This window comes from Patiria miniata, unplaced genomic scaffold (genome assembly GCF_015706575.1).
Source record: "Patiria miniata isolate m_02_andy unplaced genomic scaffold, ASM1570657v1 HiC_scaffold_6, whole genome shotgun sequence".
In the NCBI taxonomy this organism is placed as follows: domain Eukaryota; kingdom Metazoa; phylum Echinodermata; class Asteroidea; order Valvatida; family Asterinidae; genus Patiria; species Patiria miniata.
The window spans coordinates 25,639,746-25,653,583 of record NW_024037073.1 but is presented as its reverse complement, the minus strand read 5'-3'; the positions used below and the strand labels follow the sequence as shown (position 1 = coordinate 25,653,583).

The window sequence follows — 13,838 nt, the reverse complement described above, 5'->3', positions numbered from 1 at the left end:
CTGCCATGTCTAATCACTGTAGTGTCCAAAACTTGGGCACTACAGTGATTAAGCATGGCAGTTTTGGACATTACAGTGATTAGGCATGGCAGTTTTGGATACTACAGTGATTAGGCATGGCAGTTTTGGACACTACAGTGATTAGGCATGGCAGTTTTGGATACTACAGTGATTATAGTGTCCAAAACTGTCATGCCTAATCACTGTAGTGTCCAAAACTTGGGCACTACAGTGATTAGGCATGGCAGTTTTGGACACTACATTGCCTATGAAAGGGTTGGGTAATTAATTCTTTAAGTAATGAAGGCTAATCCTTCTAATGGATGTACATGTAAACCCCATTCACACTTATCAATAAAATGCTAGACTGTAGAAAACTAACATTAACTTTAAAAGCCCTTGAACTCATTACTGTAATGAGTGAGGTACACGGTCAGAAAATATGGCTTTACTTTGCCTTCAAATAAGGTACCGGTACATGTATAGCTTTAATAAGCAACAGATGAAAAGCATGAGTTTAATGAAGAGTAAAAACAGTCATATCATGTAACAAGAGGCTCGAAACTGAAGTGTAGGGTCATCGACGCCTTCACCGACAGCTGGAGATACCCCCAGTGCCACCCTGATGTTGGGTTATTCCGAGGATTGGGCACCTATTCCTTATTGCCAAATACCACACAAAAATGTTGTAGGAAAATGGCATCATAATTTGTGGAAAGCACATTCACAGGCAACACAAACCAGATTGGCATGATGAACTTTCATCTTCAATTTCATGAGCCAACAAAAGTGTTTGCAGTTTAAATACAAAACAAAATCACAATGACTTAATGTCTTTCTGTGTGTTTCCTAGATGGTTTGTAGCCCATATATTTTAGTGGCCTTGGCTTTATGGTTGGGCTATACAACAAACCAGCACCTCTGCTTGTGTTTGCCACTAAAACTGAAAGGAATATTTAGCCCAAACTATTTTGAAAAAAAGAAGAAGAAAAGTTCGGTTGTGTTAAACATGAATCTCAGGTACATGTAGGTTGGCAGGCACAAGTGAATTAAATTAATCAATGAACACAAATCAGTGTACAATGTACATGTATGAATGCAATCAGTAGCATAGCTTTTTGTGGCGGGGGGGGGGGATGTCTGAACCATCTTAAAAGCTCTTAAAAAGACTGTTGTTTTATGACACCATCAAATACTGCCAGGGGCTTTTTCCCCCCCCCCCCCCCCCACCATCCAGCTAACTATACGCCACTGTACTTTTCATGCATCAAACTAGTTTTTACAAAGGCATTTGGTTTGAACGCCTTCATATAGTATATTTCACTGGCTTTTTTGCCCTCCACTGCCGTAATCAGTGAAGGGCAAATTCTGGTATAAAAACCCAACATTTAACCCTCCTATGCAAACATACATTCTGTTTAAAGTTGTCCTTTCAATCTAATTCTCACAAGTGACTGTTTTCAACAGTTTAGAGCTTCCAGCCCACATAAAGCAGGATTGACTGGCTATGACGGTTTATGTAACTTGATACAGCTATACTTTGACTGTAGATAATTGATAAGACAGCTGTGCCTACTTCCTGCCTGCTGTTGTCTGATGACTGAATTGACTAGTCACATGCTAGCTTACTTGAAATATGATCTGACTGTTGGTGACTAGCTTGTGTAAAAAGCATGGCAGAGGAAGAGGATTATTTTTTTTACTGTCTGTGACTGTTAAAACAGCAGGAGGGTTAAAATTGAGAAATCATGTCATTGTGAAAACCTTACATTAAAATTACACCAACCTGACGCAATTTCCATCAAAAGTCTGTACTGCGTAATAAAGTATTAATTACAAAGAATTCATCACAATGAAAAGTGACCACAAAAATATACAATTAGTAAAATTATAACAGCTTTTAAATGCTTTGTTTCATAAAGTATAAACAGCAATAATTTAAATGTTGCTGGATCGAATATTAAACTGGCACTTTCAAGAATCTAAATTTTTCATTAAATAAAACAACGGATGAATTATGCATATCATGTGATACTTCAGTCTCAAACGACAGTATGGATTACGCCTTCACCGACAGCCAGATACTGAAACCCCACTGTCACCCTGATGTTGGGTTATTCCAAGGATCAGGCACCTCCTCTTTTTAAATCTATGCTGATTACAAGCATCTCGCCTTTATGCCAAGTTTCACTGCATTGTTTAAGGGTCTCGATCTAGCTGAGTCTCTGTAATGCTGAAGAGCTCATCAGAAAATATCACTATCAGAGCTGAATCCTTGATCATCTATGCCAAGTCCTGCTGCAAAGTTTCAGGTTCGGCGGATTTCTGCAGAGTGACCCACAGCTCAAACTAACCCAGGACATACACAAAGCTGCTGTATCAGATGTCCCGCTGCAATACTTGAGGATAATGAGCCGAGCCACTGCCATGCAAACGAGCTCAGAAAACATTATCAGAACAAAATCATCGACATGCATGCAGGTATTCATCCATGTTCTGCTGCAAAGTTTCCAGCTTTAAGCAGAGTCTCTGCAACATCTCTACAGCTCAGGAAAACACGTCCATGTACAGTTTCTATTGAGCCACTGCAATGGCAGAATCTCTGATGTGCAAGCACAGCTCCGATTTACATCATCTCTGGCTTTGTAGTATCCAAGGATACAGACATCTTAACAGCCCAACTACATGTAGATGCTTATCTGTTTCACCGTTAGTGGGTTTCGGCAGGATTACCGATGTGACAGCTCAGAGAAAAACAACCATCTCACTAAGCGTATGTACAGTTACCCATTTAGCTGTAAGCAAGGGCAGCTTGTACTACTTGCAATCATTTCAGGCCTAGTTGAGTCTGCAGGTGTATATGCCAAGTTTCTTGCATATCATCCAGTAAGGCTTATCCTGGATTTCTAATACTGCAGGTGTTCTGCTGCATAATACGGGTAAACGTGGACCAGGATCTGATGAGCTGTCACTGTCATTTCCCTGCTAACTTAAACAGTACGTGAAGAGCTCTGCCGTGTTTGTTTGGAGACAAATATTCCACCATGCATCAGTGCCTCGTGTTGATCAGTGATGGCGCAAAGTTCACCTATGATCGTTTCCACTGCACTGTAAACTTGTCACCCTGAGATCGAGACCCTTTATTATGCGACTGAGTCAGTTGGACCTGGGGATCAGCACGGGAAGGGTCCCAACTCCCTGAAGAAGCAATTGCAATGACACAGCTGCATACACTGCTTATTAAATTACTCTTTAGAATCCTTGCCAGATCATACATGTTCACATTTGCATTTATTTATAAATCTGATAAATTTGGCTTTAACCCAGGTAAAGTTTTTACTTTACACCAAAATAAATGCACAGTCATATCATGTTTGGCACCAAGATGCAGGAAGAAGTGGCTTACAGTTGGCACAAAAGCCATCTTGCTAATAAATACAGATATGGCATTGCACATCAATAATGTGTAATAATTGTATCTTGCACACACCAAGGAGGTCACCCTCTTTAATAAGACTGGCGTGCCAATGCTATCTCACTTTTATTTTCAGTGTACATGTACCCCGCTTTGATCAGGGTATAACGTGTACAAGCAGTGAATGGGCAGATGGCCTCTGGTTTGAAATTGGATCAATATTGTAAGACTCCTGTGGTGTGGGGCATGGTATTTTATCAAGACCAAGTGCTCCATGGTACCTTCAGCTTTGTGTTTGAGTGCCATGTATATTGAGCAGTAAATGCCCCACATGAGTAAATACACCACGGCATTGACATGCTGAGCTATATAACTGGTCAACATATAGTTTGAACAATTTCCCTATTTTTAGACATATTTGTAAAAGCAGACTATGTTAGCATACTTTTCATTGTACAGTTTTGTCATGATCTTTTTGTCCTGTAAAACTTACACCAGGAATTCTGGAAATCCACTTCTAACTGCAACATACCCAAGGGCTGTTACAAGTACAAGACCATACTCTTACACCAAGCCACTACAATTGCAAACATGTGGGCTCTCTTTCCATTCATCATTAGAAAAATTACACTTTGTCAGTATTTGACTTTTGATGGAATTTGCATCAGGATAATTTATATTATACAAATAATGAATGTTTCACGTTCGTGCAATGGAAAGAATAATTTCATTCGGTGACAGATGAAATGTTCCATTCCACTCAGCTTCGCCTCGTGTAATGGAACATTTCATCTGTCACCTCATGAAATTATTCTTACCATTGTACTCACAAACATTCATTATTTATTATAATTACGGGCACTGTATAATCAGTGCTTTTCAACAGAAATTTAAATCAATAGCAAAAGCTATCTTGAAAGGCCAATATATCATTTGCAATTACAGAAATGTAAATAAAATAGCTGACTTTTCAGCTCAAGTGTCACATCTTTTAAAGATCATGAACAAAATGTGTGCCTTTATTTAACAGGTTATTTCATAAGGCAAATTTTTGAGTACTTGCAAATGATCCTATCAAGCCATGTTACTTCCAACCTACAGGTAGGCCAATGAGGCCTTTACTTTCAAAAGATATGCCAGGCCTGTACAGAGGATTTTCAAATGAGTGTCATGTATCATTTCTACCGGGGAGTGTTCATATCAAGTAGTAAAGACTATTCATAAGATGAAATATGCATCAATATTAGGTTTTGCCCTTCATCGACGTATAAACACTGTATACTCAGTGTGTTCAACCCGAGTGAAAGTCAGCAAAAGCACTCGGGTGGGAATCGAACCCACAACCTTCTGCTTTGTTGAGCAGACGTCTTACCACTCGACCACCGAGCACGAGAGATTGTTTAACTTTCACTCGGGGGTAACACACCGAGTAGACGGTGGTTATATGTCGGTGAAGGGCAAAACCTAATTATTGCAAATTGTAAAGACTTAGGCCTACATTGTGCAAGCAAAATGTATGCAAGCCATAAATCACAACAAAAATATAATTTAGCTGTTCAAATGACACTTTTCAAAGGTACACGTATTAGCACCCATCCCTGGTGCAGGCCTGCATATTTTATTTTAACTTTTAGTCACTATAGCGCCCAAAACTGCCCTGCCTGTTACTCACTGCCCTGCCTGTTACTCACTGTAGCACCAAAACTGCCCTAGCACTCTTAGGGTACATTCGAGTACAATGTGCATGTAGCTCACCCGGGTCGATGTCTCAGTGGTGGGAACAGGTCACATGCATACATGTGTTGTTTGTTCATTTCAAGAAACGAACAAATTTGGCGGCTGGACAGCGAAAATCTTGAGCGGACCCAAAAATCCACTTATTTCAAGTAAAAAGGTCATTATTTATTTAGTTAATTTCAACTTTAGAGGCTGTAATTCCAGCCAAACTTTTTTTACTTTTTCAACTTACTGCAAAGCAGTAAATCTCAAAGTTAAGACCCAGTCTGAAATGGGCATTTTGTACAGACATCACGTGAGGATCGTGATGGCCCACGGTTGAATGTTCGATTAGTCCGGCTGTCATAGCTAACGTCTTCTTTTACAGAGACGATCCCAGTGAGCTACTTGAAGGCACCCTATGATTTATTATTCAGTGAATAAATACACTGTAATACAATACAGACCCAGATGCTGATGGGGTAATTATATTGAATGACAGAATTAAAAATCAAAACGATAATAGCAGGTGGTAACTTTGCTCAGTTACAAAACTTAAAAGAATAAAAACAGTATAACAGCTGTTTCTAAACTTAATTTTTTGGCTCTATTGTGTTCTGAAGTTCAGTTTAAGTAAACAGGGTGCCCCCTACAAAATGCAACAGTTGTGATTTTAGGAAACTAAAATGGGATTGTAGGAAAACCTAATATTGTCATGATAAATTTGGTATTGCAAGATGTGCTTGGGCATTAGCTTCAATATGACACCAATTGTAAGTTGATCCTTTTCCAGATGCCTGAACATTCATTGTTTGACTAAAGTAGTCGGAAATGCCCACTACTGCACTTTAGAAGCATTGGTTATCTGGATTTCACATCTAACATCAAAATCAATGAGCTGCTTCCAACAGAAACAAAAACTCGATTGAATCTTAACTTTTATCACTCTTAAAAAATTTCAGATCAATCATATCAATAGTTATTTAGAAGTCTTTTTGCCTATTCTCCAAATCCTTCCACATGTCCAAATGTGGCAATTGTCATTTTATCGTACATCAGTTAAAAAAAGATTGCTCAGCCAACATGAAAGAACATAAATTGCAATTGGTATCCAATCAAAGCTTATGGTCAAGTGCACTATACACTACCAAAGTTTATATCATCAAATTTTCTTGATTGTTCATAATTACAGTTTTTGAAACTGATGCGTTTTTGGAGGGACACCCTATAATAGCTGTTGAAATGCTTTTTGGCAGCCAGGGGAGAGTAGGATTCTCAAAGGGAAGACAGTGGCGTACATATATCGCATTTGGGAAATAAACTCTTCATATGTTCATACACCGCACAACAAACATTTCTTATTACAGCTTCAACAATAAAAAATTTCTCGCTGATAGGAAATCAGATCTTCATCATTCAAACCTAACTATGAGGTGTTTCACGTGAAAGGGGCGGGGGGGGGGGAGGACTTCCAATAATGACTTCTTTTATCAAGTGGTATTAAATTTTTGTTTCTTTTTGTTTAGAAGTTGTGCACCATGTTACACATACATTTTTTAAAAACATGGTTAGATTATCAACTATTTTCTTTTTTCATTCTTGCAAAAGGTTTCATAGAATTCTCTGAGAAGTTGCAGTTGTAAAGAGGAGAGAAATAAAATCTGATAACGCTTGTCCAAAGCTTCACAGAAAATCCTGTTGCCGACCAAGATTTGGTCATTAAGAGAAGCCATAATTTGTGTCAAGTTAGCATTTTAAAGAGATTTTACACTTTACATCAAACATTTGTTTGAAAGTGATATTTATTAGAGCATATGCAATACAGCAACAGTAACACCCTTGAGAAATTAATTGCCATATTCGGTCACATTGCAATATTTGGTCATTTTGTCAGGCAAAACAACCTACATAATGACACACTACCAGGGCAAATTCATCAAGGCAACAGAAAGGGACACAGGGGAAAAAAAGTTGCCTGAGTGAATCATAGAAGACCAAGCTCTCGGTGAAAGATTTACTCAAACAGGAAAGAGGTACAGCATATAAGGGCAGCCATCCTCCAGACTGTTATGATGGAATAGAACCCGTGTTTGTATGGTTTAAAGACATGCAAACTTAGTTGACAGGAAAATGAACCAACTTAGGTATTGACTAGATGCGTATTATGATTTGCAATGTGTCAGGTCACAAAGACAATTAATCCACATGACAAGAACAACTTTGCATGAGGGGATTCAAAAGTAGAGGCCAACAATTGCTGTGTTAGTTAGTTTTCACCAAGGAGATAACGCATTTCTCTTCAGAGATATTTTCTCTTCACAACGATTAAAAAGTGTGGCACAGTCTTACCTTTAAAGTGAAACCAGCAACTGGGGCAAGCTCATGTTTTCCATGACTCCCGGTCTTCATTCTGTGCATCATCAGTGACAGAAGATGCTACTGAGACGAGAGAAGCTGGGGCTATCCTTGAGGGCTGGATGACTCCTGACTCCTTGGCTATGGAGATGCTCCTCACAGAGTACAGGCAATCATTACTGCTCCTCCAGTGAAGGTTAATGAAGCACGTCTATTGTCTCTGGGTCCAGCACAGGAGTAAGATGCCATGGGTATAGAAGACCCGTAGGCTTGCTAAAGTGGGGAAACATTGCTATGGGTGCCGAGTCCTTGGGTATAGGTGACCCGTCGGACTGTCCAGTGAGGATGGGCCAAAACAGGGATCTTTATTCACTGAGTCTCGTAGGTGATGTCTTGCACTTTACCACATTCACAGCAGATTCTCCAAGTCTGCACTTCAGGTCCTGCTTGTCCTTGTAGGATTGTAAAAGGCTGTGAATACTGATTAGTGTGCCCTTATAAAATAGCATAGCTAACCACCAAACAACTGGCCAGTGGTAAGGTGGTCTTCCAACTGACATTCAATGTGGCACAATGCAGAAGTTTCATTGGAGTCAACATTGATTTGAATTTGTTGACTCTCAAGCAATTTGATCGTCAGAGAAAGCAAATCCCAACTTAAGTGTCCTACATGTATATATTTAGACCTGTTCTGTATACCAATACTCTAATATAGTAAAATGCCATTTTTAATATATTTTCAAAGAGTATGGTGGCATATTGATCTCATTTAATCAATGTTCGCAGTAGCGTTAATCCTTCATCACTGCCTTCAGTATTATTCCCATGCAATATTCACATGCAACTAAACTTTCAAAGTTAACCTGATGAGTATAAAGTATTGACTCAGACATATTCAAGTTGACTATGAAAGGACAATAAATATTACCATATTATGCTATGAATTATCAATAACATATATGCGTATGAGTAATAACTTGAGTACTATATTATTCAAACATTTCCAGAGTTTTTTAATTCAAAAGAATAATTTCACATTTTACTGGTATTTTCAATGCTTTTTGATAGTCGGTAATTGAAGAAAGTAAAATATTTATGGTTAGAAAGTTGGCACATGATCCATATGTGAGAAGAATTAGATTACCATTTTTATTTGTCAAGGTAGGTCTATATCGTGTTTAAATGAAATAATCAGAGAACAGTTTCCAAATTATATTTCGATGAAACACTGAGGCACACAGAGTATGGTGGCATTAATGTTAAATCTATTTTTGCAGTAACATTACCCCCCCCCCCTTCATTGCCAAAGGAATTATTCCAACGAAATTTTCACATCCATTTTTTTTATTTGCAAAGTTAAGCTGGTGAGTATACAGTATACATGTAGATTCCGACATATTAGAGTTGACAACTATAAAGCATGTGAAGTGCTGCTATAAAGCGTGTCACCTTTTCAGATTGGTAGCGCACGATCATTGAGGGCGTACTTGTGGGAAAAAGAGGCATTGTGCATAAGTCTGTTGCTAGCCAGGGAACAGAGTGCTGCATAGACTCAAATCGGGGTAATAGCACACCAGGCCTGTCATTTTTAATCCTTGTTCTGTTCTTTCAGTATATTTTATTTTTTTAAGAATGTGGTGATTATGTGATGTGAACATGTTTTTTTTTCTTGTTTTGTTTTGTCTCATACATGTAGTGCAATATTGTGGCACACGTATCTTCTGTGCATAATTCTTATAATTTACTATTTCACTGTATTGATGTCCTTTATATTATTATATTGTTATTGTAACATGTGTGTGTCACTATTTATAGCTATAGCTTCCTATGGTTGTGAGTCCAAGGGCAGACTAGCGTAGAGTGGATGCCTTTGAGATCTGGGCATACAGACGGGTTCTCCGAGTGATGTGGATGGAGAGGAGGACCAACCGCTGGGTATTGGATACCACAGGGAGTGAGTTGATGCTGAGACAACAGATGGCTGTGCGGAAGATGCATTTCTTTGGCCATGTCATGCGCCGCAAAGGAATCGACAAAGAAATGATCCAGGGATTGGTCTATGGGAAGAGACGTCATTCAACAACATCATGGAACCAACGACATAAAGCAGTGGACCAGACAGTGACTTGCAGCAGCATCAAGATCAGCAGTGGATCAAGATTGTTGGCGTAGACTAGTAATGGCCACTGAGTGCAAATTGTGCCATCGGACTGAAGAGAGAGGGAGGTACTTGACCGTGATTCATTCATGTGGTATCCCCCATTCAACTACTATAGTGGCATGGTGGCAGCGTTGGAAACATTTCCATGCACTTTTCAGCTCATAAAAGGACTGGTCACAACAAACCGCCGACTTTGAGTGCTACATTTGGACTTCCGACCCTGTGCATCATTCACAAACAGGTGAACAGCTAGCCAGCTGATACTACAGCTGCGTAATAACACTAACTTTCAGTTTTTACCAACAAGAGTGTCCTTACCCTTCCAATCACCATGGCCAGTTCACATCGAGCACCAAAACAATGGTGTTTGGACAAGAATGAAACTGTATACTCCTTCGACATCTGGAAACACAACCTACAATACATATCATTTCAAATATTTCAAGCTTCCTTGTAAAAGTTCACATGGAACTCCACCGAGTAAATGAAACCCAATCCCGAGCTTATTTGGCCAAAAACAAAAACAATGAACACGTTATATTCAACCTATCGTAAGCTATCCATCTCCACATCAGAGAAAACAGCCCCGAGTAAAGATTTAAACTTTGTTCCCACTCCGGCCAAACCACTACCAAAGACGAATGAGAATTGCATACCTCATGCAAAACAAACCCTTCAAACATACAAAGACCATTCAAACCTTTGTGAAGTACTTTTCAAAGTCTTCTTCCTACTACAAGCACGGCCACTACGTACACTGTTTAACCAAGAAGAATCGTGATTTCATATGGGACGAGTAGTGTGACAGCTCTTTCAACACCCTCAAGACAGGATTGCAGGAGGCCCCTATCCTGGGTTACTCTCAACTGGAGGGCCAATACATACTCGATCTGATGCCAGCAGGGATGGGATCAGTGAGTTCTCTCGCAAGTTTAGGAAGGGAAAGAAAGAGTTATCGCCTATGCAAGTCTGGCATTGTCTGAACCAGGTGCCTACCTATGTTGCCCAATACCTACATGTTCCACAACCCTAACCCTGGAAGCATCTGCATGTAACCCTAAGCATCTAACCCTAAGCATCTAACCCTAAGCATGTAACCCTAAGCATCTAACCCTTAGCATCTAACCCTAACGTAAACCCTAACCATCTAACCCTAACCATCTAAACCTAACCATCTAACCCTAACCATCTAACCCTAACCATCTAACCCTAACCATCTAAACCTAACCATCTAAACCTAACCATCTAACCCTAACCATCTAAACCTAACACTAACCCTAAGCCTAACCCTGAGGATTTTGGGGAACATATATAGGTATTGGGGAACATCGGGTAGACCCCGTCCAAATCCAAACCTAATTGCTGTGTAACAAGGCGTAAATTGCTAGCTGTTGTCCAGCTTCCTCAAGCATCGAATGCAACACACCTCTAGGGCCGAGTCACCTGTAGAAGAAGCCATGCAGGCGGGATCTCTACATGCAGAGCCAATCAAAACATGCAGAGCCAATCAAAACAAGCGAGGCCCAACTAAAGAACGACACCATAACCTGGGTTCTGAAGGAGAAAAATGCAGCAGTCGACCATACCAGAGTGCTGTATCAATAAATGGTCCAGCATCAAAAACTTACTGCTCCAACTGGGACCAGTTCGAGTGAGCTGGTGCCAGACATCGATCTTGAGGAGACATTGAGCTGGACTGCTACCAAGATGACAAAAACGTTCATCGTCACCAAGTTTCAGTCCGGCATAGCAAACAAGATCAGAAAAGGATGTGGATGTTTGACATCATCTTCAATGCCAAGCTTAAGAAGAAACGAACCGTTAGGTCCCAAACTATTCTTTCTGAGTACTGCTCCCATTAGAGACGTCCCATAATTTAAAAGTGTTATTAAAGTGCTCTTAAAATATTCTAAAATCATTCTTAACTTGTTTGGAAAAGGTTCTTAAATGGTTCTTAAATTGTTATGAAAATGTTCTGAAAAGTATTCTCTTAATTAAAACAAATTAAACTGGGAGTGTAAGACATCTCTAGTACCACAGTTAACAAGAGGTAACTTTTCATGTTGGCAAAATTGTTATTTTTTATTAATGTAATTTGTGAGTTATTGTGTATAAGCTTTCAGGTCGGGACACCCTGGCTTAATTAAAGAGGGCCCATTGTAATGCAAATCATACATCGCTACGAGTGTTGCTATGAAGCACGTCACGTGATCAGTTGCATAGTGCGCTTTCATTGAGGGCGTACATGTACATGTACTTGCATGAAGAGGTGCAGCACATCAATCTGTTGCTAGCCAGGGCACGGAGCACACGAACAGTTTACCCGATGGTAAGTCTACACTACACTACGCTACGAGTCATACGCTGCACTGTGTACAGCTGGAGGTCCAGACTGCACCGCCATATTGGTGTGACGAGCCGACATGCTTATTGGTTGGGCCTTTGAGTACGCATACATCCATTATTTAATGTGTGGCTTGGATGCGCTGCATAGCGAGCACTGTATTGACTCAAACTGGGGTAGAAGCACATACTGTGGAGGCATGCAATTGAAGCACGAGTCCATTTCCTACCCAGGCTGCTAAGGATTGCATCCATCGTGTTTTTAGCATTACGTTACTAATAAATGTGTTGCATCTAGTATTAACTGCTGTCACTGTCGTTTTATTGCATTGTTCACTGACTCATTCAGTTTTCTTGCCTATAGATGGGGATATGTTTTCTCTAAACAGTGAGGATTACTGGTGACCAACTTAAAAATACTAGTTTCCTAATTCGTGTAACTGGAGGAACATAGGGAGCAAATTGCTAGTTCAGGAATATTTTTCAAGCAAAATAAGCAATTGAAATAAATCATGTTACAGCCTAACATTGTACTGAATCATTTCTAAAAAGTCAAACAAGCCCTTTTGAAATACTGTGTGCCTCAGTGTTTTATCAAAAGATATTTGGAAACTTTTTTTCTAAATAATGATTATTCAAATGCTCATGTACGTTTACTGTTTTCAGGCATGCAACTGGGACTTTAGGGGGAAAAAACAGGGAAACTCTAAAACCACACAAGAATCATTTCTAAAAAGTCAAACAAGCCCTTTTGAAATACTGTGTGCCTCAGTGTTTTATCAAAAGATATTTGGAAACTTTTTTCTAAATAATGATTATTCAAATGCTCATGTACGTTTACTGTTTTCAGGCATGCAACTGGGACTTTAGGGGGAAAAAAACAGGGAAACTCTAAAACCACACAAGACTTTGTATGGTATTTTCAATTTGTAATAGCATTCACAAAAACTTAAAAACAAGGAAATCAGCAGATCCAAGTAAAACTTGTATGCCTGGGTGTTGACTTCTGTTCAATTTTTTTTTTTTGATTTTTAGTACCAAAATAAAATGGAAGACAAAGTAAAGTAGTAAACTGCTGACAATTATTTAAATTCGGCCATTACTGTTAAGTAGACTTCAACATTTATCTTTTGTTTGATCAGTCACAGACAGTCAAAATTTCACTTCTTTTCCCCTCCCATGCCTTTTACTCGGGCTTGTCACCAACAGTCAGATCTTGTTTATAGGCACTGTGACAGTCCATTCCATCAACAGACAAAAGCAGGAGATTGAAAGGTGTTCAAGTCACAGTTGGCTTATCAATATATGACAGTCAAAGCATAGCTGTATCAGGTTGCATAAACAGTCACAGCCAGTCAATCCTGCTTTATGAAGACAGGGAGCACTAAACTGTTAAAAACAGTCACTTAATCTCATTTGACTGCTGGGCTAGACTTGCTGAAATGGCCCCCCCCCCCCCCCCCGAGAGGGAGGGTTAACTGAGCATTTGTTTATAAAATATCTTGTCATTTTAAAATGTATTTTTTTTTTAATCAGAAATTATGATTTGTTTTTGACATTTATGCCCTCGCACTTACTACGTGGACAAGCACAAAGTTTTGACTTGAGTACGCCTACTTGAGGCAACACTTACACTCAATTAATAAGCTGATGAAAACAGAATAATCCTTCTTACATGTAGTTGGGTTTGCCTTCTCTGACCCCAAATTCTTTAGAAAATAAAGAAAAGTCAAATGACACCAACAAAATGCATATCAAAAAGTAATTAACAATAAAAAGTAACACAAATTTGAAGTTAAAAAAAAATTGAAAATGTTGAATGTATTTTATAGTAGAATTACTTTTTTA

The 13,838-nt window shown here is 39.2% G+C and overlaps 1 non-coding gene across 1 annotated transcript; it reads right to left on the bottom strand.

Moving 5' to 3' along the window:
• Positions 1-4,730: 4,730 nt before the first annotated feature.
• Trnav-aac lies at positions 4,731-4,803 on the bottom strand. Its single transcript has one exon. It is a non-coding gene; the product is annotated as a tRNA-Val (tRNA).
• Positions 4,804-13,838: the final 9,035 nt, after the last annotated feature.